Source organism: Haemaphysalis longicornis, unplaced genomic scaffold (assembly GCF_048455015.1).
Source record: "Haemaphysalis longicornis isolate Haplotype H1 unplaced genomic scaffold, Haemaphysalis longicornis Haplotype H1 scaffold_2, whole genome shotgun sequence".
In the NCBI taxonomy this organism is placed as follows: domain Eukaryota; kingdom Metazoa; phylum Arthropoda; class Arachnida; order Ixodida; family Ixodidae; genus Haemaphysalis; species Haemaphysalis longicornis.
The window spans coordinates 91,543,163-91,570,428 of NW_027526295.1; the positions used below are offsets into that span (position 1 = coordinate 91,543,163).

Sequence of the window (27,266 nt, forward strand, 5' to 3'; positions counted from 1 at the left end):
TGGCACGGTTTTTTGCTGGAAGTAGTCGCATCTTTCCGTTTTCTCACGCCCCGGTTTGCGATAGAATACCTGTCCAATGTTTCCCGTAAGCGTCTTTCTAGAGACCTAACTGAATCCCTGTTCCCCGAACCAATCTACCGATCCAGGTACCGGGACAGCACCGGCCGTGACGTTTTAAAGAGGGTCACAAAATGGCAGTGCGAGGGGCTGCAAAGACGTTTTTGTTTAAGCTCCACATAGACACCCTTCCAGTACTGACATGGGAAGAGCGAAGGGGGCTGTTTTTCTCGTGGGGTTCAGACAGCTTTTTGTGGAAAATCCGAAAATGTGGAGCACATTTTCCTGGATTGCTGGGACGCAGTCTTTTCCTGGGACTTCCTTCAAAGAACTATAAAAAGATTTAGCTACGAGCCCACGCGGAGAGGGTGAAGACAGGTGGTGGACTGACTAAGCGCATATACTGGTTTACCCCCTGCACTCTCGCTGAATGCCACGTGATAGTATCACACGACTTCACGTGCCACTGTGCGCTCCGTCCGCGTCACGTCTAGCGGCCCTGTGCGCGCCTTGCGCGAGCGCTAGGAGTTACAAAAATTAAAGGAAGCTCACACCAACGCATGGCGTCTCACTTATAGTACGCCAATGTGCTAAAGCCTGTGGCCTGCGGTGATCACACAAAAAACTCAGAGCTCCTTGTCGTCCGCCTTCACGCCAACTGACACATCAAGGAACATATTCAAATACTGCTTGATGGCCAGGCCATCCCTCCAAGCCCCAGCGTCAAGATCCTGGGCCTAAATCTCCAGGCCAACACCAAGAGAGAGGTATTGTTGCAGTGCCTCAAACACAGCATCAATCAATCATATACATTATCAGGCGAGTTGCAACCAAGAAGCGAAGCCTCCAGGGATCCGATAGCTTTCGAATAATTCAAGCTTTTGTCCTCTCGAGAATTCCTTACGTCAACCCCCTGTCTTCTCCTCGGCAAGGAGGACATAAAGAGCCGGTGCATAATGATTAGAAAGGTGGTTGAGCAGGACATTCGTCTTGCCCTGCGTGTGTCCACAGAGAGGCTGCTTAGCACAGAGACCTAGAACACGGTGGAAGAGCTGATAGAGGGCCATCTTTCTAACCAGGCACTCCGAATGAGCAGAACTGTGGTGGGTCGCCGCATCCTTCACCAGATTGGCTGGGCAGCACAGAATGTCACTCGGCTTGATGTGCTCCCGCACTCTTGGTGTCAGGAACTAAAGATGCTTAGAAACATTAACCCCTCACACGACGAGGGTCGCCGACAAGCACGGGCTCAAGTGCTCTGCACCAACCTCTGTGGCGATCATGCAGTTATCTACACTGACGCCTTCCAACATCGAGGGCAGTAGTACGCCATCATCGTGTCTACCTCCAGAACCAACCTCCTCGCGTGTTTCTGACTCAAGACCCAAGACATGATAGCAGCAGAAGAGGCAGCCGTTGCCTTGGTTCTCACTCAGCTAGGGGTTCGGAAGGTAGTAACCGATTCCAAACAAAAGCCTACCGGAATTGCCATTCGGGTTAGGTGTCCCGACGTGCACTGCGGGTGCTCAAAACCCAGTCCCCAAATGGTTCCATTCAGCTCATCTGGACACCCGCTCACGCTTCCACAGAGGACAACGAATATGCCCACCAACAAGCCTGCGCTTTTACCTCCCGTGCTCTGGAGCTGCACGAGGACAGTCACCCGCTTGTGTCGTTCAGGGACATAACCAAGCATTATCGCCTTCAGAGACTGACCCTACCTTTGCCGTACCCTGACCTTTCCAGAGAAAAACGAACTACCCTACGGCACATACATACCGGCTCCTTCCCACACCCGACGCCGACACGTCTTCACCTAAAGGGGCCCGAAATAGGCTGCTGAAGGTCGCCATTTCAAACGCGCAATCGCTAGAGTACCCCTGCACGATAATGTATACCAAATGTTGCATCTCTGCGTAAAGCAGGGACCGCACAAACACGCAACAAGGATGCTTTTTTTCTTCCTTGCTCGCCTATCGCTTCCTTGCCACCACACTGCCGCACTCTGACGTTCGCCAGACCGCTTGTGACATACCAGTGTGACGCATGAAGCTCTCAACAGCACAGCTGCGCTATTCGTGGGCCACGTTAAATGCGGTAGCCAATCAGCGTTCCCGGCTCTGGGGGAAACGCGGTTGCGGGCAGCGCTCCTGCACCGGCGGCACGACGTATGCACCGGCGGCACGGATGAATGTACAGGAGCTCAGCTTAGTTTGTATTTACAGCGCGTCGTTTACAAGGTATGAATAAAGCTGAAAAACGTGGAGCATCTCTGCGGGCACAAACGCCCGCTAAACGCGCGACCGCGACAAGCATCTGCCTGCACGGTCGACAAGCAGCCCACTGTGCGGTGTATGCACCATACGGCGTACACAGCAGCAGCTAAAACTTGTCACCGACCGCCAAGGCGGGACTATTGCTGAAAATAAGTTTGAATCAGTTTGAAATGGTGCTGAAAATCATTCGGTGCCGGTCATTTCAGTGACATAAGCCGCTGCCGGGTTCCGGGTAAGTCGCAGAGGTGCTTCTGTCGAAATGTCGTGAAACTCAACTACTCCCCGAGCGACAAGGATCTGTAGTTTTAGCACAAGGGGGATATTAGTTTGGGCTGTTCCATATTTGGTGGCAGTCTCGGACTTGACAAAGAGAAATACACTACCTGAGAGGTTGCAGTATCACGTGATTATAGTAAATTCGGAATGGAATCCCGCACTGTTCATTTTCGATTTTGACCGCTGGCTTGGTCGAGGTGGTCACTGCTGGCTTGGTCGAAAAGGTCGAGAAGGCCAATAGTGGCCCCTGACTCGTGAAGAAAGTGTAATCCGAGCTGCTTACAATGAGACGCCTAGAACGGTCTCGGTGGACATGGAAGCACGCCGGGAAAGAAGCCCCAGGTGTTTTCTTGCTCTGCACGCACCTTTCGGGCTAAGCAGACGACCCCCAGCTGTGGGAATGTGTGGGCCGTGCCACAGTGTTATCAATTTCCTCAGTTCGCTACCAAGCTGGCTGCTCATCAGAGAAAATCATCCCCGGGGTCCAATAGAGCTCTGAAAGGGTAGTCTTCGAGAAATAGCGGAATTTAATCAGAAGCTGCACCACTATATTTATGGTCCAATTTTGTGGCTGCTGTGGCGTCGCCGGGTCAAACGTGGAGCTAAAATTGGGTTAACTAGGGGGTCATCAAATAGGTTCCGTCGAGTTCTTGGGTTGTGTTGCATGTGGTCGCCTCGACAGAGGGTGTTGTGATGTCTGAGCAGCGGCAGGGCTATCTCCAGAACACGCCATATTCAGTTTCCCCGGCGTGGGCTCGAAAACATATAGCAGCCTTGCTGAGGGTCGTAGATAGTGCACGACGGGGAGAGGTCAATCGTTGGGGCTATGGGGAGCGGGACTGGCGTCGCTGTGACACGGGTGACGGAGGAAGCACGTTGACGGCTAGTTATTACTGGACTTCACTCAAAAGGACGTTCACAGGAAGGGGGGTGGGGCTAGGGGCATCCGGCGAAAACCCTTGTAATCTCATCCGACGGTAGGGGCAGTGGCGTGAATGTGGGCGGCTGCATCGGAGTAATAGTACACGGGTCAATTGTCGGCGGCCCGACATACCACGGAGTTCCTAGCGGGTTGTCCTTGGTCAAGCCGCGCCGTGCCCCTGGTGAGCCGTTGCCGCCTGGGTGTGGTGGAAGGCTGGAAAGGTTGAAGTCCTATAGTCGGTCGGTGTGGCACATCCGAACACGTCATAACGTGTGGTGATGTCTCCTCGTAATTTGGAGCGGGGGTGGTATCCGGCACCCATGTAGGATGCAATAGCTGCCGTATGTCTTCCCGAACCATGTTGATTTAGGATGCTACAGTGTGCTGATGACCCACGGAGTGGGTTCTCTACAGCTAAAGTTTATCGCCAACAATGGCTCTTATAAGTTGGCGCAGAGATAATTCATCCGAATTTTCCCATGTTACAGCTTGCCCGTTCGAGGTCTGAGGTACAGTGCTGGTGCTTCTTTCATGAACTCAACCACGCTGACCGGTGGAGTCCGAACAACGGCTGCGAACAGCTTTCATTTCACTCCTCTTAATAAATTCTGTACCTTTTTGTCGTCGGGTATGTTGGGGTCAGTCCACCTCAACACTCGGCACATGTTTTCGAAGAATACGGCAAATGTCCCGCACTCATGAATAAAGGGTGATCTGAACCTTCCCCGTTCATTCGCTGCTGCGGTATGTAGCCACGAACTGGCACCGAAATTCCTGCCCGGTGATTAGGTTTTCAAACCAGGTCCCAGCGGCATCCTCCAGAGCGAAAAAGACATTCCTTAGTTTTCACTAATCATCTGATTCACTGAATCAGGCCACGCGTTCAAAGATCTCAAGCCAATCTTTTAAATTTATCGCCGTAGAATGATTTGGGCTGTCGAGGCGCATGCAAAAAAGATAGAGCCACTTCTGCCGTCCGCTTTTTTTGAGTCGCCCTTCTAGTAATGATTGACCGGCCTGGCATGGCGAGATGTTGGAGCGCCGGTTGCAAACGTCGCCGGCGTCGGCTTTGCTTGTGGACGGTGGTGGCGTCTACTGTTCCAAGACTAGAAGGAAACAGATCTTCAAGGGGCCAGGAATGAGGTTTCGCCGATACAAGGGTGTTCACATTTGCGCAATACCTCGCCTTCTTCTTTGAGAGAGAGCTATGACCAACTCCTACATCAATGATCAGCACCTGCTATTGTTGAAGGCTGTTGAGGGTGAGAAAGCCCCAGGTGTTTTGGACTGATAACTCCTTCTCATCGCCTTTCGCAATAAACACGTTTACTCTGTCTCTCCTTCAAGAATTTTGTTAAAGCGGCGAGTATTAGTGGGCTTATTGCGAATCAAAAGATCGCATTTTCAGACAGGCCGCAATTCCTCCTCGTTTCACCCATATCCAACCGCGGTGGTGTGACTACCCACGATGCTTCGCTTGTTGGTGACGTCTGCAATAGCACCCAGTTTCGCCCGTCTCCAATTGCGACACTCTGCACCGCAGCATCGCTTGATACTTGAGCTGTTTGAGCTCGCTTGAGCTGTTTTTATTATGTGACTTATTAATCAATAAATCAATCAATCAATCAATCAATCAATCAATCAATCAATCAATCAATCAATCAATCAATCAATCAATCAATCAATCAATCAATCAATCAATCAATCAATTAATTAATTAATTAACCAACCAACCAGCCAACCAACCAATCAATCAACCAATCAGCCAATCAATAAAAAAATCTTTATTCCAGAAACAAACAGTAAAGGCTCCCTGGGCTAAAAGCTGCGTTACGCAGCTTGACGGGGCCCCAGAGGCCATTACAAGACATGTAGGCGACACTGGAAAATGATGTGTCATGGAACACAGCAATTAATATTGACACTGCAGTTGAACCAAACACTTACATTGTAACAATAAGAAACATGTTCACAGCAATACCAATTTTACTCGAATAGACGTACACACGATCTATTTGTACAAACAGGATAGGACAGGTCTCAACAAATGGAGTCCTCCAAGTTCATAAAGCATTCGCGCAGACTGCTAAGTGTGAAATCATCAGCGCATTTGTATGTATTTAAAATTAATGGAAGAATATACTGAAGCATTTGTAATTTATAGTCGGTTTGAAAACGAGGTATCATCCAGAAATCTGTTCCGTGTGTGTACAACATGAGTGTGTTGTTTTAAGGATTCCACAGTAGTTACGAAATCCCGCGATATGCCAGATGAGAAATAGTATAAACGTAGTAAGCGGAAATAGTACATTTTATTAGCAGGAATAATATTAAAAGTGCGAAATAAATTTATTCTTGGGAACAATAATGGAACGTTTGCAATGTGGCAGATAATTTTTTTGTGCAACATAATAATTTTTGACAGATTTGCCTGAGACGTTGTTGACCAAACTAAGCTGCAATAGTCAAGCTGCGAAGCAAACAGAGCATGATATACGTTAAGTTTCACTTGAAGATGAAGGAATGACCGGAGTATTGACAACGCTCATGTTATAGAGGAAAGTTTTTTACAGAGGATGGAATTGTGAGAGTCCCAGCTGAGATTTGACGAAAAAGTCACACCCAAACGTTCATGTGATTCAACAATTCCAATGTCCTGCCCTTTATAAGTAATGACATTTCGGGTTTGACGCGCCTTATTTTTTGCACGAAAAATTATTACTTCTGTTTTTGTGGGATTGATTCTGATGTGATTAGAGTTTGACCATATATGGAGCGCATGAAAAATGTCATTACAGTATTTACTTAAAACGTCTAGGTCAGGTCCTGAGAGCAATAGAGAGCTATCGTCAGCATATATAATAAATTTCACAGTTTTGTCGATTTCAACGATGTCATTGATATATATCTTAAAACGCAAGGGCGCAAAGACGCTGCCTTGAGGTACGCCACATGCAACAGGTAAATGAGTTGACCTGTCGCTGCCTATACAAACACTGTGTTGTTCTGTGCAAATATGATTTGTAGCAAAGATAAAAGAACGCCGCGAATACCATAGTGAGCCAGTTTATGATGAATTTTGTAATCAAGGCAGTCGAACGCTTTGCTGACATCTATAAATAAGCCCAACGTAAGAAACGTTTTTCGATGTTTTCCAGTATTGTTTCTTTAAGCAGAAGGAAAGCATTTTCGGTCGACTTGCTTTTGCGGAAACCGAACTGGGCGTCGGTTAAAATGGCGTTTTTATCTCGGAGGTTTGTTATTCTCGAAAAAATAACTTTTTCTAAGCCTTTGCAAAAAATAGGAATAATGATATAGGTCGATAGTTAGATGGTGTGTTTCTATCTCCCCTTTATACAAGACTGATACTCGGGATTTCTTTATCGCTGTTGGATATTCGCCTTGTTCAAGAATTAGAATAAAATGTCCGAAAAAGGGGCGATGTGCACTTAAACGTGCTTTATCGGTGAAGTTTGTAAGCTAATAATGTCAAGAGCCTTGCTATTTTTCAGGCACGTGAAAGTTCTGCAGAACTGTGTTTCGTTTGTAGGATCAAGAAATAAGCTACCAGCAGGACTAGGGTATAGCATTACTGGCAGCGGCAGATTTTGGTTACGAGGGTTATTTGAAACAAAATGCAGATTGAAGTGGTCTGCAAGCGCTTTACCGATTAGCGGAAGCAGATTTTTTTATGTATTATATTGCCTGGTGCGTTACCTGTTTTTACGGCCCAAAATGCTATTTACCGTGCTCCAAACTAGAGGGGGACGTTTCGCCCCGATATTAGAAAACAAGTATTGATAGTAATTTATTTTAGCACCTTTACGTTGAGAATTAAGTAGGTTTGTAATCATTTTGAATTCTTTAATTGTTTGGAGTATTCGTGTGCGTCAGAATTTTTGAAAAAGGCGATTTTTCTTTTTTATCCTTTCTAAGGGAAACCGTGAAGCCCATGGCTGTGTTTGTTTTTTATAGTGGTGTGAAAATTATAAAGTGGAAATGTGCGAGGTATATCTGCGTAAATTTTTATATGAATAAGGAGTATGAATCATCCGTATTTTCTTGATTCATAACACAAGACCAGTCATAAGAGCTAATGGCGATTTTAAAGCGCTCTAAAGTCTGATGGGAAACAAACTGTCTGATAACAGTATCTGTACGACGCTCTCTATTTACTCCACCAGGGTAAAGCATAAAAACTGGACACTGGTCACTGATGTCTGACACAATTGTTCCAGCATCGGAAACCATGAGTAGATTAGTAAATAAAAGGTCGAGAGCCGATGACGTTGAGGTAGTAATGCGGGTGGGGGAAGTGATTAGATTCACAAATCCACGTTATTCTATACAGGTTGTGAAATCGTGTACAGTGGGGCTGTTGTCGAGGACATTTATGTCGAAGTCTTCCCCGCAGATGTACCTAAAATTGTTTAAACAAAAGCACTTGAGCAAAGTTTTTAAAAATCAATAAAGCGAGCAATATTTCCATCAGGAGGGTGATACACTACTGAAACAATTTCTTGATAGCACTTTTGGTTACGAGTTAGTATCTCATAGTCACCGGTAGATTCGCAAAAATCAGATGGAAGATTGGAGTGACGGCAGGCTTCTACATAAACTGCTACACCTCCACTTCGACGGTTTGGGCGAATAATGACGAAACGTTTGTAACCGTCAAGATGCAACATTGCGCAGTCGTCACGGTACCATGTTTCGGTAAACATAATAATTTTAAATTGAAATAAAAACTGGCTCAGGAACTGTGTAATGCTAACTTGTTTGTTCATCGCGGAACGCGTGTTAAGGTGGAGGACAGAGTAACTCGATGATTGCTGGGTGCGGACAGATTCGAGAAAAGCGAGTTCGTGATATGCGCATTCTTGGGAGAGGGCTTTTACTGGGCCCTCATCATCAATCTACATTGGGCATATGTGAATTTTATGAAGCATTTATGAATCATGCATTCAGCTCATTGCTGGGAAAGCTGATAGAAGGCACGGGACGGTATGTTTACGCTTCCAGACCACGCCAATAGATCACTCGGAAAGGGAACAACCGTGTCAGGGTCACTGCGGAGAAGCGGCAGCGATGTGTTTTGGTACATATGAGCGTCACAACTATGTGAGCAAATCATGAAAGAATCGACTCCAAATTTGCTAGAGTGAGCACGCACATGCGTTTCGAATCTACGTCTGTTGATATATTGCTTAATTTGCAGCTCTTTCGCGCCAATGAGGAGCTAGTTTGTGCTGTAATGACGCCAAGCAACTTATCGCAGTATTAGTATTTCATTCCGTTATTCCGATTGTTGATAAACATTGATAACATTAACAAAAAAGCAGCCGAAGGTTTGAATGGTACAGACAGTGACCTTTTTTTACCGTCCGTCATGCATTGCAATCCTCCCAACCCGCTTACTTTCGAGGAAGCTTCCACGCTACCATGTGTTCATGAACCAGTACACAAGTACACCGTAACCGATATTACGACAGGTCTAGGAAGAGTAGTGCGCGTTTTGTGGGGCTGCCTGCCCTTACGGTGAACCCTGGATATGATTGCACGAAACGATTATTCCACACTGACTTTTCCCCCCGCTAGCTTGGCGGCCCTTTTCCCTCGATAAAGGCTGTTCGTTTTTGCGTGCTGACTGCTGTCAGTTGCTATATGTGGATTGTGTGGTTGCCGCCCGCGCCCCTGTAATCCCCCCTTCCCAAGCCTAACCTGTCTCTTGTTTAGGTGGATGGAAGGAAACTATGTTAGCTCGTATAGAAAGGCATACCATTTTTTCTAAATACCCCATTCAGTAATTCTTCCTCCCAATAACAATTACCTGTGGCAATTCAGGTAACAATTTTGTGAAAGCATGATTTTAAAACTGAGCAATTTGTGGCAATGATCTAAACGATGCATTGACGTTTCATGAGTAGTTCCACAGTTCAACCAAAAATGCTTGTTTTAGATTCGCTAACACGATATGAAAACCACGGCACTTCAAAAAGCACGCAGAAAATAAAGCGACCGCAACACTCTGCGGGATGGGCACCAGCGACGTTGATTACGTGAGCGCGAGGCTTTAATCTACTGCTCTACGATAAACGTAAGATTCTCAGAATAGGCTTTATACTAGTTTGAGACCCACCCTTTGTGTCACATATATATTTGCAACCTGATTTCCAAAACTCCTGCTGATTAACCGAACATTTCTTGAATAACAGTTGCAGAGTAAGGTTCCATGAAGCCGCCATCATTGCTGATCTCCAGTAACAGCACTGTTTCGGGCACAAAAGCGATAGCAAATGTATGCCTACCCGCGACTGCCACTTCGCACTGCGAGAATAGCGCTCGCCGTTCTATTGTTTTATGCGTTCTGCTAAAATTTTGGGCGATATTGACACTTATTACCTAATAATCCTTCCGTAGCTCCTATGCTACCCTTAACTGAGGTTATATTTTTTACAAGCGTTCCTTGCCGCACACGAATGTGCAGTCTACGACTTCGGGAAACGATGTGCCCAAAAAAAAACGGCCGAAGCGTCGTATGCCGAAAAACGGATGGCATTAGCACTAGTGTTATGTTGTATGGGCTTCAGGAGCCTTACTATGTTTATGACACGCTAGAAAATAACAGAGCAGAGCCGCAATTATTGCAGCACGGATATTGTCGGGGCGCAGTTGTTGTTTCCCGATCAATTCTTGACGACCCGCCGGCTGCTCGACCGATTGGTATAGTCAGCGTCTTCCGCCCGCGCGCCATTCACACCGAAGGAGGGAAAACAAGTGCTTTTAAATGCAGAGCATTTTAGTAACTCACGATGTCACCCGCGTTGGCGTCCGTAGTCCGCACCCTACACTATATAAAGAAACAACACCTTCCGGCGCCAGGTTTCGATCCCACGACTCTGCGGGCGGAACGCAAGGTGCACGGCACTTTACCGACTGCTCCACGGAGCCGACACAGAATGGGAGGTTACGCACGCGCCTTATATCCTTGACTCATTCAACCGTCGGCCACAGGTGCGCCCTCTCCCCCGCGTCCTCCTCGCCTTCTCTCCGCTCGCAACACCCTCTCTCGCCGCGTTCGGTTCGCGTTTATGTGGTGGCGCGATTTCGGCGCTATAACACTCTCTCGCGAAGGGCATTGGATTGGCTTGGCTTGGATTGGCTTGGCTTGACCTGGCTTGGATTGGATTTGGATTGGGTTGGATTAAAGTGGATTGTGTTGGATTGTGTTGCGTCATAGCCGCGCCACGTTGCGTCGTAGCCTCTCCACGTTGCGTAATAGCCGCGGCAGGGGGTTCACGGCACGTTTCACTTTTCACCATCGACTTCATCGACAATGTCTACGCTGGAAGACAACAATTACAACAACAACAACCAATACGTCATCCATAAGACTTGCAGGCACGCCCCCCGTGAAAATGCTCTGCATTTGATCGTGCCCCTCGCGAGGGGGATGTTTTGATTTTTTTAACCTCCTTGGTCGCACCACGCGGGCTTTCGATCGCCCGACGTGTGCGTGTCGCCATCGGCATCGTATGGCAAGGCTGCCTGCCAACTCCGAAGTCGGAGTCGCCGCCCTGTCGTCGTCGCATCGGCCTAGTCAACGCGCCTTAACCAGATGCCTAGTAATAGAGTAAAATAACAAATATAGACGAACAAGATAGAGTTAAGCGGGCTGCAGGAATCGCTAATTACCCGATGCTGAGCAGAGTACGCCTCTCTTCGTCGTAAGTGTGAGCAAAAGCCGCTCAATAGAGATATTTCTGCTTTGTGACGTACATGGGAGACTCAATGACGTACATGCGTTTGAATGTCGAAGCGCAAAATACGCTGGAAAAGGTTGGAACGCGGCGACAAACTTTGCAGCGAAAGAGTGGGCTTTCCGTTGCACGTAATGAGATAGTTGGCACAGGTGAAGTTGATTACCCAACCTAGCGATAGCGGTGGATTATTTACGCTGCTCTAAACGCCTTTCAGGACACATTTCATGGCCACAGTGCATGGTCCGGTACCCAGCGCGCCCGACCAAAAAAGTTAGCGCAATAGGAAGTGCTCCCTTAGAGCAGAACCAGGTTCATTGGCGAGAACAAATCAAAACAGCGAATACAACCACGGGAAACACCTCTTCTTCTTCTAAGAACGGTCAATCCACTCGGTTTAACTAGGGGGTTTTCTAACTGTGGCGGATACCCATCAGGGTAATTGGGGCTTGTAGCGTGCCAATAACCTACCTCAAATTCAGACAAAGCAATGGGCTTGGGCAGGCCATGTAGAGATCAGGACTACTAACAAGTGGGCCGCGAGGGTACGGAATAGACACAGAGAGAAGGATCTGGAAGAAGGGAAAGCAATTACTCCGTAGAGAAAGGAATAGAAAAAAATGGAGGCAAACAATGTACTCTGGCAGCACAGGACAAGAGCGGGTTAATGTTTTTGGGATAAGCATTGAAGGAACCTCCTTCATTGTGCGAAAGGTTCGCGACCCTGACCCCGCCCGACGAAGTGACGCCGACACTAAAGAAACAGAAATTACCGGGTTATTCTGGGACGGCAAAACAAAAATGACATCAGTAAAACCAGCAGCTCGCAACACATACGGTCATGTAAACAATGCGACACTGAATAAACCCACGATACTGATTGTGCAGAAAAATAATACAACGCTTCACTCTACACTCACAACAACGTTCAAGTCCCTAAACCAAGCCACTCCGTGTGCGCCCGCCACAAGTGCTGGTTAGTCTGAGCTGGCCAAGGGTCGTCGATCCGGTTGTCTGCCCCTTGCTGCTCCCATCCTATTTCTGCTTGCGCCGAGCTGTTCCGTCCAACTCCCCCCTGCCGCAACCGTGAACGCAGTCTTTATACCAGACGGGGACGTTGTGCGCATGTTCCGGGCTGGGTACGCAACACACGTGTTGCATTTTCCACTAACTGTGTATCGCACACGCACGCATGGGCACATGGCGCCCTCACGTCCCTATCTTTGTCCCACGCGCACTCGCTGCACTGTACTCACCGTACGCGGGCCCACGCAGGGGCTCAGTACCTACACCCCCCATCCCTCAAGACCGAACAACTCCCGAGGTGTCCTAGAAGCGCTGGGGGCTGCCGCTGAAAAAGCCTTCTCCAGGAGGTTTGGGGTGAATGCCGTTTCAGGGGGGTCTTCCCACTCGAGCCCCGATGCTGTACCGTTGAGCGGGTAGCGCCTCCTGTTACATAAACGACGTTATATCTCTTCGCCAGAGGTTCTTTCATGGTGTGCTCTAAGGTCATCAATGCCTACTGCACCCGTTTCCCATCTTCCGTGCAGGCTACGAAGGCGATAATTCCACCTAGACGTACATTTTGTCACCTTCTAAGGGCCTTCCCATCTGTCTGCCAGGGAAGCAGAAAAGCCTTTGGTTGCATTTCTCAACGGCTGTGTGCGACGTAGTACCAGGTCACCGAGGGAAAACTCAACCTGGAGTATGCCCTTGTCGTACTGCCGGCGTTGTTCGAGGCGTGCTAGATCCAGGATTTGCCTGGCCACCTTGAGAGTCTTGTTCAGGGAGCTGCGAATGTCCTGCGCATACTTGACATAAGTGCGAAGGTGCGCCTCACCCTGATCATTGAAGAAATGTTCAATAGAAAAAAAAACAATTCGCGGCCGAAAAGCAAGGCTGCTGGTGTAAAGCCAGTCGAGTAGTTGACCGTAGTCCGAGCAGCAAACGCCATTTCGGAGAGGCGAGCATCCCAGTCTTTGTGGCATTCAGTGAAGGCCACCAGCATCATTTTAAAATTTCTGTTGACGTGTTCCGTTATATTTGCTTGTGGATGGTACGGAGTAGTCGTCCCGTATACTACTCCTAGAACAGAACAAGCGTTCTCGAAGTGCTTGCTTATGAAGTACGTCGCATTGTCCGTTGTGAGCTCTTCAGCTCTTCCGGGAATCGAAAGCGCGAAACATATCCAACAGCTTGTCCCAGATCACCTTGAATCGCGTTTCCGTAAGACGTACAGCTCTACCCACCTCGAGAAATAATCTATGATGACCAAGAGGTAGCGAATACCCTTCGCCGATCTTGTTTAAGGATCCATCTCACCGCACGCCGTGATTTGCCAGCGATAGCGGCTCTCGACCGACTTCATGAGGCCCGGCGGTTTACCTCCTCTTGGCTTCAGAGACTGGCAAACCGGGCATGTCTGCGCGCGTACTTCATAACCTCTTTTTCTATGTAGGTTCGTGTCACAGCCCGACAAAGCTTATCGAATGTTTTCTGTCCGTCACTATGACATGCTGAGGTAGTGTCGTGGTAGTATTCCAAAAAAGGACCTCCTTAGGCTATTTGGCACGAACAGCCGGAAAGAATACTCACTACTGTCCGTGTCTGCACTTGGAATGTACCACCGTAGCAATCCGTCCTGGCTTTCGATGTAGCAGTCGCAGTTCGGGGCCCGTGCCGCTGTAGCTTCGTCGGTTTCTGTGACCGTAAGCGGCTGCCGGATGCGCTTTCACTACTCGTCAGTCTACTCCGCTTCTAGCATCTGCTGGCGACTTAACAGGTTTCCCCAGTCCTTTTTCGTCGTTGTAACTGCGAAAACCTGTAGTTCTGCTTGCGTTTGTACTGGTAGGGGTGCACGAGGCAGAGCCTCCGCGGCTTTTTTGCTGGTGCCCTTCTTGTACTCAACTTTGTGTGATATATTTGCAGGTTTAGGGCCTATCGTGCGAGGCGAGCTGCAGGGTTCTGAAGCCGTGACAACCATTGCAGGGCCTGGTGGTTGGTCTGTATCGCGAAATCTCGCGAAATCTGCGCCATCTTAGTAAATGCTAAACTTTTTGAGGGCAAACACTATGGCGACACATTCCTTCTCCGTCAATGAGTATTTTTGTTCAGCAGCTGACAGAGTACGGCTCGCGAACGCAAAGGGCTGCAGTTCAGTCTTATGCTCCTGTAGCAAAACAGCCCTAGGCCGTAATCACTTGCATCGGTTTGAACAGCGATGCGGTGGATGAGATCTGGCAATCGCAGGCTTGCGGTGAGGGCGATAGCTGTGGACAGAGCCCGAAACGTGCGCTCCTTGAAAGCTGCCCAACACCACCCCTCCCTTTCTTTGAAGCTGATGAAGGGGCCACGCCCACCATACCCAGGAAGCGCTTCAGGCGTTGACGTTCACTTGTTTCGGGAACTGCAGGGTCACCTTGAGCTTCTCGTCGTTTGGCCGAACTTATTCGTGGTCCTCAAAGAAGCCCAGAAGCTCGATCCTGCTGGCAGCCAGTTGTACCTTGCGGAGGTTTATTGTGAGGCCAGCGTTCTGCATGCGCTGCAACATAGTCTGTAAATAAACAACGTCATCCTCAAGGTTTTTAACAATACAACCACATCGTCTATGTACGCCATCACGTAGTTAAACTTGTCAAACCCAGCAGGATGTCCATCGTGCAACGGAAAGTTGCGGGGGAATTCGACAGACCGAATGGCAGCCTGACGCATTCAAACAGTCCTCTGCTGAAAGTGAATGCCCTTTTTCTCGATTTCCTTCTCCGCTACAGGGATCTGTAGGAATCCTCTACTGCAGTCGAGTGTGGTGAATATTTTTGCGAGCCTAGCGGGTACATAACCGCACCGATAGATGGAAAGGGGTAGGAGTCTCTCGTGGCTATCACGTTTAGGCGTCTGTAGTCCATGCACATGCGTACACTTCCATCTTTTTTATCTGCCAACACAATTGCAAATGCCCAAGGGCTTTTTGATGGCCTCACTGCTCGCGTATTCACCATCTCTTGCAGGGCTCCATCCAGCTGTAGTTGTTCGTGGATGCTCAAGGGCCTAGGTTTGAACCGGAGTGGACGCGCATCTTCTGTTTTGTTGTGGTGTTCCAAAATGTTCACCATCTCAGGGCCTCTGTGAACATGGCTGCAAAGGGCTGTAGTACTGCCGCTAGCCGCGATTTTTCCTCCGCGGGTCCTGAAAACGACTGCAAGATTGTTTTCAAACCGTTTTCAACCTTGTCGGTCAGGGTCTTTGCAGTCAACAACTCTGAAAGCGATTCGGATGGTCTTGCTGCGAAGCTGTTTAGCGGTGATACTGGTCCATAGTGGTAGTTTCTGGATTTCACGTGAAGCACTAGCCCTGTCCTGGCTATGAAATCGCGACCCAGAATGGCTGGACAGGACAGACCGGGGAGGTGCAAAAAACGTTGCCTATGTTTGCGGCCATCAGCGTTCACCGTCCGCCTCGGTGCTAATGTTATCTGCACAACCTCGTCGTAGGCTGTTCTGATACTGGTGCTTACGTGAGGGAATTTGATTTTCCTCGCCGAGAAGCGCTCTCCCGCAAGATCTACAAACACGAAAACCGTTGCTCGAGTGTTCAGTAGGGCGGGTACCCTCACGTCCGCTACCTTTGCGTAATGAAAGGCGCATTATCCACGTTTGCAGCCGGTTCTTGAAGAGCCGATGGCCAGCAGCACAACATGCGCTGATTGTTCTTCGCTGGAGGCCTTGGGTGCTTCCCGCCCCAAGCCATCACCTTCCATGCCCTCCATCCTGGGTGTGGCGGGCTCAAGGGTAGTTGGTCTGGAGTGTTTGCTCTGCGTCAGCCCCTGCTGTCTATGTCGACTTCGGGGGGGGGGGGGTTCAACGGCTTTGGTGGTAGCAGGTCCGTCCAAGGCTGCCTCTCCGCGTCCATGCGCTGGTTTCTAACGCAATATGAGGAGTCTGGCTGAAATATCGAGCAGCGTCTCTCCGTCGGTTTCGCCAGGGTTTGTGCACAGTGAGCGGCTGGGTGGTAGGACGACCCGAATACCAGTGTTCTGACGTCTGCTCCCGTTGGCTGCATGGCAACAGGGCTAGATGGCGTTTCTCGGATCACCAAGATCGATGGGCTGGAGTGCTCTATGTGGTGGACAGCCCCTTGTTGCTTTGGCGGTAGCGGGTCCGTGCACTGCTGTGTCCCCGGGTTCATAATCTGATTCATACCGCAGTGTGATGAGTCTGGCCGCAATGTCGAGGAGCGTCTCTCGCCCGGTCGCACCAGTGTTTGTGCACAGCGTGCTCCTGGGTGGTAGGACGACCGAAATACCAGTATGCTAGGTGAATACTAGCTGATGGATCAGCCAGGCTGCCACTCCTCTCCATGGCTTGGAAGGTCCGCCAAAAAGCCTTGTTTCCACTGCCAGAGCCAAGGCCAAAGCACCAGTCATGCCAACGGCGACGTGACAACTGCTTTTCATAGCGTCGCGCTTGTGCCGCGACACCGATTTGCCGTGACACGAGCGTTGAATTGCGTCGGGTGGCGATTAGCAAAAACCTCTGCTCTGCCCAAAGTTTAAGGAGGTGCATATCGCGCTTCGGTTGATCCTCGTTCACGGTGGTATGTATAGTGCAATCGGTGAGTACGGACTGCAGCGTAGAAATGAGGCTCTCGACAGTTAGTGAAGAAGCTCATTCGTAAGAGCGGACTTTGTTCCAGTGAACAATTCTGACTTGGCGGCAATGTTTTTGTAACTTCTTCGTGTGCAAGCCAATCAAAATTGGAGAATGGTAACTCGCCCAAGCGTCTGGCTCCGGATTTCAGAAAGGATTCCCGGGGCCAAGCCAACACGTAAGGTCTGGAGCATGAGACCAAGTTGAAAGGATGGTAGTAGTGGCGGAAATGTTCAGTAAGAAAAAGATCATTCTCGTGAAGGTTTCATGAACCTGTACTCTCTCTTGGAGTCTTGCTCGTAGCCCGATAAACAGTGTAGTGCGTTCAAGTCTTCCCCTACGAGTATGGGAGTGCCTGGGTACATAACCCTGAGGTGGTGGAGCCAACCCATCTTAAGACGTGCTCTGAATGGCCTCCCATAAAAGGACACTAAAAGAAGTGGAGTTTTGGTTGGGCGAGTTAAAACTGTGACCACCTCTTTCTACCGGTTACACCATTTCTGAAGATCGACTGGCGTTTGAGGAACACTACTGACAATGTATATTTCCACTTTTCCAGGTGCGTTGCCAGTGCGATTATCGGGGCTGGAAGGACTATGGTAACCAATGAAGTGAGGGAGAGCACACAACTTCTTTGACTCTTGGAAAACGAGCGCCCACACATGAAGTTTACGAGGATGAATTTTGGTTTTTAGTTCTCCTAATTTGTTCGAAAGGCCTCTGCAGCTCCATCGCGGTATGACAGTTTGATGGCTTGAAGGTCATTTAGCCATAATATAAGCTAGCTTGAATAAGTTGGGTCAGCTTGGACAGGGTTTCAGGTATAACTGTCCAGATGGCTGTATCACTGGGGGTTGTCTTTTGAGCATTGCTGGCATCCGCAAAGCACGTTTTGCGAACCTTGCAGTGCATGAGTTGCAGCCCGTTCTTTACGGAGACCAGCTAAGCGTGCCTTCCTTTGGCGGAGTGCCTCAAGCTGTTTAGATAGTTGGGCTATTTGATCATGCAGGTCTTCATCTACCACACAGATTCAGTCAACTCCCAGGTATCATTGAGCGTATGTTTAGGAGGTCTGCGCTTTTTAGGATCGCGCTTCTTCGGAATCTTAAAATACGAAACACGTGTTGAAACGGGTTCCTGAGAATCTTCTACAGCAGAGCACTCGATGGTTTGCAGGACCTTAAAGCGATTGTTTAATGTAACCCTCACTGAACTGTTTTCTCGACGACGAGCGCGGGCTGTCGAGCGCGATTTCGTCGGACACTTTGTTTACGTCATTTTGTGGTCATCAGCCTTTCAAACCCCGCAACGATAGCGTTTCTTGCGTCAGCATTTATTCTCTCTGGGTGTACAGTTGCCTTCGGACATTAGTTTTGGTGGTGATCTAGTTTAAAGCACCTGTAGCAATACATGACTCGTGGCCGATACGGGTTTGGGTGCAATACACAGCCATTGTAGTAGAACGTTCCCGGTATAGTAGAATAAGCTTGTACGGTGACTAGGTAGGTCCTGCTTCTACCCAAACACCATAGAGCCAGAACATCATGTGTGGGGGACCTCAACTCGCGTAGAATGGTCGCAGGGGAGTCGTTTTGGTCAAGGTCGTACAGGACGCAGCTCTACACATTGGGCCCAGAGGCAAAGTAAGAGTGTATATTCACGGTACCATCGCTACAGATCGGGATGCTGGCAATACCACAGATCTTGTTAGCGTCATCCAGGCTGGCAAGGTTGATGGTTATTAAGTTGGACGCATTCTGGATCACGAACCGCTGATATCCCTGGGTGCCTAGGCACCGGTCTAGCACTTGTTGAACTAATTTAATGGGGATAGTTGTTACATCAATCCTGGTGGGTGGTTTAATGTGCACCCGGAATGAGTGGTCGTGGGGTGGGGTTGGGTAAACAGCGGTACGGGAACTGCTGCAAGGTGAAGCGGGTGCGGTGGAAGCATCTGGGGTGGCCCTCACCTTCTTAGTGGGTGGCGTATCCTGTGCGGCGTCGTTGCGTGTGTTGCGGAGGGTGCTGGCACTTCACTTCGAGGCACAGAAGGATCATAGTTTATCTCCTGGGTATGTTCCGATGAGGTCACGGGCTGTTGAACCACTGGGTCTCCCATCACTGGTTCCTGTTGTTGGGTCATCTGGGTGCCCGAACAGCTTAGCTGGTTCAGTGACGCTAAAGCTTGCGTGCAGCGGGCCGCCACTGCAGGCACTTGCGTAGCGTCCATTGCTGCCGTCGCCGGTGAGCCATCCGGGATGAGGGCATGCCCGGTCAAACTAGGCCTAACCGCCAGGCCAAGACTCCTTCGTCAACGCCGAAGGGGCGGAGGCAAATTTTTTGCGTCGCCAGTGGGTACACCTGACGGAAGCGTTCGCCTGGTGAGCTGATTGGTCCTGTACGGACGAAATTTCTGCTTAGAGTGAGAGAAAACTGCGCAAGCCGAAGTAGCCACGTCTGCGGAGGTTGAGCTCCTTCTTCTTACTCAAGCATTTTTTGCAGGTGATCTAGATTATGTCGCCTGCCAACAAGATTATGTCGCCTGCCAACAGATTATGTCGCCTGCCAACATCAAATGACCGAAGCATTATCAGTTTATTTGTAATGCTGTGTCTACACGGTCAAACGTTCTGAATACCCCTCCAGACGTGCTGTGAACACTTTTAGCGAAATGGTATAACACTTTACACTGCACTTTGTTACACTGCAGTAAAAAAAGGAGCGCTATACAGACATGGACGAGGACAAGAAACGACAGACACGGGGGCCATCTCTCCCTCCATTCTCTATGTCTGCTTAGTGCCACGTTAAATGTTTATTCAAATGTGTACCAAGTCGCTCAGCAACAAGTTCTGCTGGTTCTGTCTTACGTCCTTTTAAATCAGGAATTTGTTGCTGTGGTTGTGGATTATCCTTGTGGCTGGATTGCGGATTATTGTGGATTATATATGTTGCCTGGGCATCTTATGCAGGCGTCTTCTATTTCCCGGTATTTTAATGCTTCCAGCAGTGCTGCTGTGCTTTCTGAATCAAACGCTCGTTCGTAGTTTATCAATGCCTTTGAAAGGGGTTTATTATGTCGCCGGAATTTTTCTTTCACTTCATAGGCGACTTGGGTGTTATTCAGTGTTGAGTAATTATTTGTACTCCCAGCCTGCTCTCTGGGATGTTGGGAATGTCGCCTGTCACTTTTGTTGCTTGGCTATTATTTTCGTAAATTGTTTGTATACAACTAGGAGCTGTATGATTAGTCTGTGTCATGAAGTGCCCCGAGCGCGGGAAAAACAAGAAGAACTCGCGGGGAGAAGACGCAGCAAGCGGGCGAGTGGCCGAGTGAAGAGGAAGAAGCGACGATCCGAAAAGGTCTCGAGACAAGGGAGGCGAGAAAGAAGAGGAACGAGGCTGGGGATTCGAGAAAGATCGAGAAGGCATCGAAGGAAACTAGCGGATCGTGTACCCTGAGGTAGCCTGGCGGACCAGCGGCAGTCGACCGGACTGCGAGTACGCCGATGCTGTGAAGACCCTGCGCTCCAGCGGCAGTCGCCCGGACTGCGGGAGCGCTACCTCAAGCACTGCACGTATTCCCACCGACCAGCGTCTTCATCACGTCGTCATGGCACCGTGACTGTGCTCGGATGCCGGGGCCACGCTGCGTCAACGACAACAACCGCCAACGGTATGTCTGAATTAGCGAAGTAAGGATATTTTAGATGAGAACGTACTTACAGTTTTGTTTAGTACGGGGCAGGCAATGACAGTATTATTCGGAAAACAAAATGCTGGAAAAAAATCGAAGAAACACCACTTGTCAAGTACATTTCGGTGAGTAATTTATGGGACTCTAGTAAAATGTAATTAAATGCAAACATAGCCAACATATTACGTTATTTTGCCGTCACATTATCTAAAGCAGGGCACACAGGAAGCAACACAGTTGAGGAGGAGGAGGTATTGCAAAAAATGTTTACTAAACTGTTTCACATTTGGAAGAAATAAACGGCGGCATACATATTATTTTACTCGAGAGGTAGAACGAGGGTAATGAGCGAGCTTTTATGTTTGGGTGCCGTTTTTTATGGTTACAGCACTTGTTGGGAAAGGGAGTTTATTCTTCATTATAGAGGCGTTTGTCAGAATGTTTTCTGCGGCACTCTTTATACATATGCTGGCCGTGTTGTTGCACTTTGAAGCAGATAGATTTAGGTATTAGCAAAACGAAGAGAAGTTTAGAATCCCTTAGCTTTAATAATAGGGTAACGACGAAGGCCTATTTTCTGCTTACTTAGAGGGTAAGTGTACGCATTGAGTTTATTTGGTATTAAGCATTCTTGTAAAGAAAATTATTAACCACAAGAAACAATGTACGTTCTGGTGTAAACTAAGCTAAATATTCAGGGCGACATTTAGGACAAGCGGACTTGTGGGATTGCGACAGCATTGCTATTTAGTTCATGCTGCGCGGTCTTGTATGTGTAATGCTACGTCTTTCTTGATGGTGTCCTCTTGTTTGGCGACAATGTCTTCCTTAGGAAAGATAACATGTGGGGGGTGTACTCTTCGTGTGGTGGCGGTTGCAGTGGTGTTGGGTGGTGGTGAGCCTAGATGCAACACATAGCTGCAACGCGCGCCCACCTCTTTGCTATCAATATGGCATTGTTGTATTCCCTTGCCCATTCTTCTCAGGCGTGCTTTCGTCTGGGACAACGTTTCACAGTTGCCGCTGAAGTAGGCACTTTAAAATTCATTGCAGCCCAAACAGCAGATATATATAAACGCGCCGAGTAGTACTATTGTCATGTAATTACTAAACAGCCTTCTCTCTCTTTTTCTCTCTCTCTCTCTATGTTGGTTGGTTGGTTCGTTAGTGCCAAGGAAAGGATCATAGCCCCTCAGGGGGATTGACCAGAAAATGGGCGCTAACTGAGGAAAGAAACTGCACTCGGGATTAAAGGAACTGTGGCGGCGCCCCAGCAGCTTGCGTCGTCTGCTGCCGCAAACGGGTACGCTCCAGGAACGATGACGCTGGGGCTGAGCCACGAGTGGCGAGTGCTGACCACGCGCTTGCGGTGCGCGCTGGACACGAGCGTGGAATAAAGCGGGGACCCCACTTTGGGTCCACGGCGCTGTAGCGTGCAGACGTGTGTCTTCGCATCTCTCTGTCGCCGTCGCGACATTGCTGACCCGGACGTTGCAGCGGAGCCACGTACCCAGAATGGACCCTCCCCGCGACGCCAGCGGTCCTTCTGTGTCCTCCGCTGCCTCTTCACCTGGCATCTCCGCCGTCGCTTGCCGTTTGCCCCCCTTCAGCGCTAAGCACCCCGACGTGTGGTTCCTTCAAGCCGAGGCAAGCTTCCGAGTGAGTCACATCACGTCGCAAGAGACCCGCTTCAACCATCTACAACAGTCACTGCCTATTGAGATCGCGGTTGAGGTTCGTGACATCCTTGCCAACCCGCCTACCACGAACCCTTACGACACGTCGAAGGCTGCCATCTTGAGCCGCACGAGCCCTTCGGAACGGCAGCGTTTCCAGGGGCTGCTTTCTGCAGAGGAGTTGCGTGACCGTCGACCTTCGCAGCTCCTTCACGAACTGCAAACCCTTCTCGGCGACGCACCTTCTGCCACGGACTCCCGTTTCTTGAAGGAACTTTTCCTGCGACGGCTCCCCTCTTCTGTGCAGATGATCCTCGCGACTGCTTCTGACCTTCCCTTATCCGCGTTGGCCGCGCATGCTGACAAGATAATGGAAGTCGCGACGTTGCATCCGCCTTTGTCCACGGTGGCATCCGCTCAATCTTCCGACCATACCACCGTGGCGGCGCCTGCTACTCCTTTGCCCTCACCGCTATCCGAAGACCTCGCCGCTCTCCGAGAGCGCATGCAAAACTTGGAGGAGCTTGTCGCCTCGGCTGGTTACAGCTCGCCGCCGCCTCGTAACCCTCGAGCTCGCCGGTTTGGCCCTTCTCGCCGTACCCGTCTCCGCAAGTATTTCGCCAGGAAGGCACAAAGCGCCAGCCACTTCAACACCCTGATTCATTGTGCTGGTACCATCGCCGCTTCGGTGCAGCGGCGCAACGTTGCACCCGTCCTTGCGGCTGGCCGGGAAACGGGACGAGGGATCGTTAGCGGCGGCGACCGATTCGCAAGCCAGCGACAGTCGCCTCTTCTACATCACAGATGCAACCAGTGGTCAACGTTTCCTAGTTGACACTGGTGCTGAAGTGAGTGTGCTCCCCGCTAATTCCTGTGACCGCACTCAAGCACCACTGTGCCATCTCCAAGCTATGAACAAGTCCAGCATTCCCGTGTACCGAAAAAAATCAATCCCTGATGGTCAACATCGGCCTACGCCGTGCGTTCCGCTGGATTTTCCTCGTGGCCAACATGAGTCACGCCATTCTAGGAGCCGATTTCCTTTCGCACTTCGGCCTCCTGGTTGACATGGCCCAAAAAAGAATCCTGGACGCCAAAACCGGCCTTTCTGTCATCGGCAAATCGTCTCCACTCCATCCGTTCGCATTTACGCTTCTTTGCGACCTACCTTCTCCGTACCGGGAATTGCTGAACGAGTTTCCTTCCCTGACTGCCCCTCCAGACTGGACAAAGCCAGTGAAGCATGACGTCGTTCATCAGATCATCACCACCGGTCCACCTACGCACGCCGTGGCGCGTCGACTGGCTCCAGAGAAACATAAAATCGCGGAACAGGAATTTCACCACATGGTTGAAATCGGCATTGCTCGCCCGTCATCCAGCAACTGGTCCTCGTGGTTACACATGGTCCCGAAGAAATCAGGAGACTGGCAACCCTGTGGTGATTACCGCTCCTTAACCGTGGCCACGGTACCCGACAGGTACCCCCTACCTAATAATATACAGGACTTCACCAATAACCTCAATGGATGTACCATCTTTTCAAAGCTTGACCTCCAAAAAGCCTACCACCAAATCCCCGTAGCCGCGGATTCCGTCAAGAAAACTGCCATCATTACACCGTTTGGCCTCTTCGAATTCACTCGGATGCCTTTCGGATTACGCAACGCAGCTCAGACTTTTCAGCGCTTCATAGACGTCGTCCTCCGTGGTCTACCTTTTGTTTTCGCCTACATAGATGACGTTCTTGTCGGCAGTTCATCGCTATCTGAACACCTTCACCATCTGCGGATAGTTTTCGAACGCCTAGCAGAGCATGGACTCATCCTTAATAGCGAAAAGTGTGCGTTTGGGTTGCCGTCGTTGGAGTTTCTCGGTCATTTCGTTGACTGCAATAGAATTCGCCCTCTGCCAGACAAAGTGAAGGCCATAATGGACTTTCCCCGACCTGAGTCCTTGCGCCAACTGCGTCGTTTCCTAGGGCTGGTGAATTATTACCGACGGTTCATCCCGGAATGTGCGGCCATTGTTCAACCTCTCGAAACTTTCCTTCAAACTTCCAAGTCTCCCGAGTGCAGTCTTGAATGTTCTGACGCTGCTGATCGCGCATTCACTACCACCAAGGAGCGCCTGGCCTCTTCTACCCTCCTCGTGCACCCGCGCCACAACGCTCCCACAAGCCTGATGGTAGATGCTTCCCACTGTGCGATTGGAGGTGTACTTCAGCAGCACATCCGCGGCAGCTGGCACCCGCTCGGTTTCTTTTCGAAGAAGCTTTCTCCCACTGAGCAACGGTACAGCACTTTCGGACGGGAACTCCTGGCGGCATACCTCGCTGTGAAGCATTTCCGCTTTTTCCTCGAAGGCCGCAGCTTCGTAATCTTCACCGATCACAAGCCTCTTACGAACGCCTTCAAGTCATCGAAGACTACATATGCTCCCCGAGAGACGCGACATTTGGCTTATCTTGCAGAGTTTACGACGGACATTCGGCATGTCAAAGGAGTTAACAACATTCCAGCCGACGCCCTTAGCCGTATTTCCGCCGTACAGCGCTCCGGTTTCAGTTCTCAGGAGTTGGCCCAAGCCCAAAGCGATGACGAGGAGCTCCGAACTCTACGTTCTTCAAACAGCTCCTCTCTGCAACTCGAGGACATTCTATGCCCTGATTCGGGAATCAACATCGTTTGCGACATTGACCCGGTCTCAGGCCGCAGACGGCCATACCTTCCTGCGTCTCTCAGGCGCATTGCCTTCAACTCTATTCACCGTCTCTCTCATCCTGGAGTTCGTGCCTCACGGCGTTTGATTGCCGAGAGATACGTCTGGCCGGGCATGAATACTGACGTACGCGCTTGGGCCCGTTCCTGCCTCGCCTGCCAACAATGCAAGGTCTCTCGGCATACCACATCGCCTCTGGCTGCTTTCCCACTACCGGACTCAAGGTTGTCCACAATTCACGTGGACCTTGTTGGCCCACTACCACCATCTAAGGGCTGCCGCTACATCTTGACAGTGATCGACCGTTTTACACGCTGGCCGGAGGCTTTTCCAATCGACGATATTACGGCTGAGACTGTTGCTTCCACGCTTATGTCGACGTGGATCGCCCGTTTTGGCGTGCCGTCGGAGATTATCACAGACCGTGGCCGCCAATTTGAGTCCACACTCTTTCGCCGCTTGACATGCCTACTCGGTGTTACCTAAAAACAACGACCTATCATCCTCAAGCTAACGGCATGGTCGAGAGGTTTCATCGTCAGCTCAAGGCCTCGCTGATGGCTCACGAATCACCTGAGCAGTGGGCAGTTCACCTTCCTCTTGTGATGTTACGATTACGCACCGTCATCAAAGATGATCTTGGTTGTGCCGCATCCCAAATGGTCTACGGCACGTCTTTGTGATTAACGGCAGACTTCCTGGTCCCTCCACAGCCTCAAGATAACCCTTCCTCTCCTGGCCCATCCTACGTAAAGGATTTAACCCGGTTTTTTAGCTATATCCGTCCCCAACCGCCACGGCCGTGCTCCACAAAACCCACTTTTATTCACCCAAGTCTTTTTGTCAGCCTATACGTTTTCATCTGTGTCGACAGTGCCCGCCGGCCACTTCAACCGCCCTACACCGGCCCTCATCTCTTCATTTCACGCGGCGAAAAGACGTTTACAGTTCGCGTTAATGGCCGCGACACTGTCGTTTCCATTGATCGCCTCAAGCCCGCTTTCACCGAGGCCGAACCGCATGCCTTCGACACCACCACCCACCAATCCACCCTGAACACCACCGCTCTCTTCTCCGTTCGCAGCCCCACCCGTGAACATCCCAGCGCAGACTGTCCGTTTCCGCCACTCCGTCTGAAGAGGGGGGGGGCTATGTGGCGGCGCCCCAGCAGCTTGCGTCGTCTGCTGCCGCAAACGGGCACGCTCCAGGAACGATGACGCTGAGGCTGAGCCACGAGTGGCGAGTGCTGACCACGCGCTTGCGGTGCGCGCTGGACACGAGCGTGGAATAAAGCGGGGACCCCAGTTTGGGTCCACGGCGCTGTAGCGTGCAGACGTGTGTCTTCGCATCTCTCTGTCCCCGTCGCGACAGAACTATTAAATGCATCTGAAGTACGCGTTTAGGGAAAATATTGAGCGTAAACTGGTATAAAAAAGATAAGTAGACTAGCAGAAAATGAGGTGCAGCAGGGTAGAACACATCAACTATAAAATTAGGGCTTATGAATAAGGAAAGTATAGAAAGAAGGAGCGCCGTAAAAAGTACATAAAGAAATAAATCGAGAAGACACGGCAGTGAAGGAGAGGCCGTGAGCGAGAAGGCCGTGAGTACAGGCGATGGCATGTTTTATTGAGAAGCCCGCTATTACGGTCTAGCGATAGCACTGTAGGCAGTGAGATTCAGAAAGGAATGAGTATACAGCGCAACAAAGGTCCTAGCGACAACACCCAGGACTTTCGCCCTGAATAATAATCTCACATGAATAGCCAGTGGGTGGGCCAATTGATAAAAAGTGTTTCCCAAAAAACTTTTTCGTATAGAGGTGAACGTCAACAGAAGAGAAAAATATGTTCTATTTACTCTAACCCATAACAAAATGCACAAAAGGCTGACAGGGCTGGTAGTGTGCCTACAGCGTACCATCTTCAGACTAACGGACGTAAATCGTACACTGACCGATATGCTTTCCTTGCACGTTTACGAGGATCACAGCGACACCGATGTCTCGCTGCTTTACGGGACATTTGCCTATAATTCGTCACGGAATGACACGGCTGGGTATTCCCCATTCTACCTCCTTTATGGCCGTTAGGCCACCATTCCCCTGCACACCCCACACCTAAGTCATTAGACCAACCCACAGTGCGATGTGAGTACGCATGGGGTCCTATATCTCGGGGCGATCATGCTGGGCAGATGTGTTCCTCCCAAGCTGATGTGAAAACTATTTATGAGC

The 27,266-nt window shown here is 49.9% G+C and overlaps 1 long non-coding RNA gene across 1 annotated transcript in view; it reads right to left on the minus strand.

The window, feature by feature from the left end:
- The window catches only part of LOC144167248 (uncharacterized), a 112,225-nt gene that overhangs the window by 53,144 nt on the left and 31,815 nt on the right, over positions 1 to 27,266 (minus strand). The window contains exon 2 of the long non-coding RNA XR_013321902.1: positions 20,663 to 20,715. This is a non-coding gene — a long non-coding RNA (uncharacterized LOC144167248). The remainder of the gene's footprint in view (positions 1 to 20,662; positions 20,716 to 27,266) is intronic.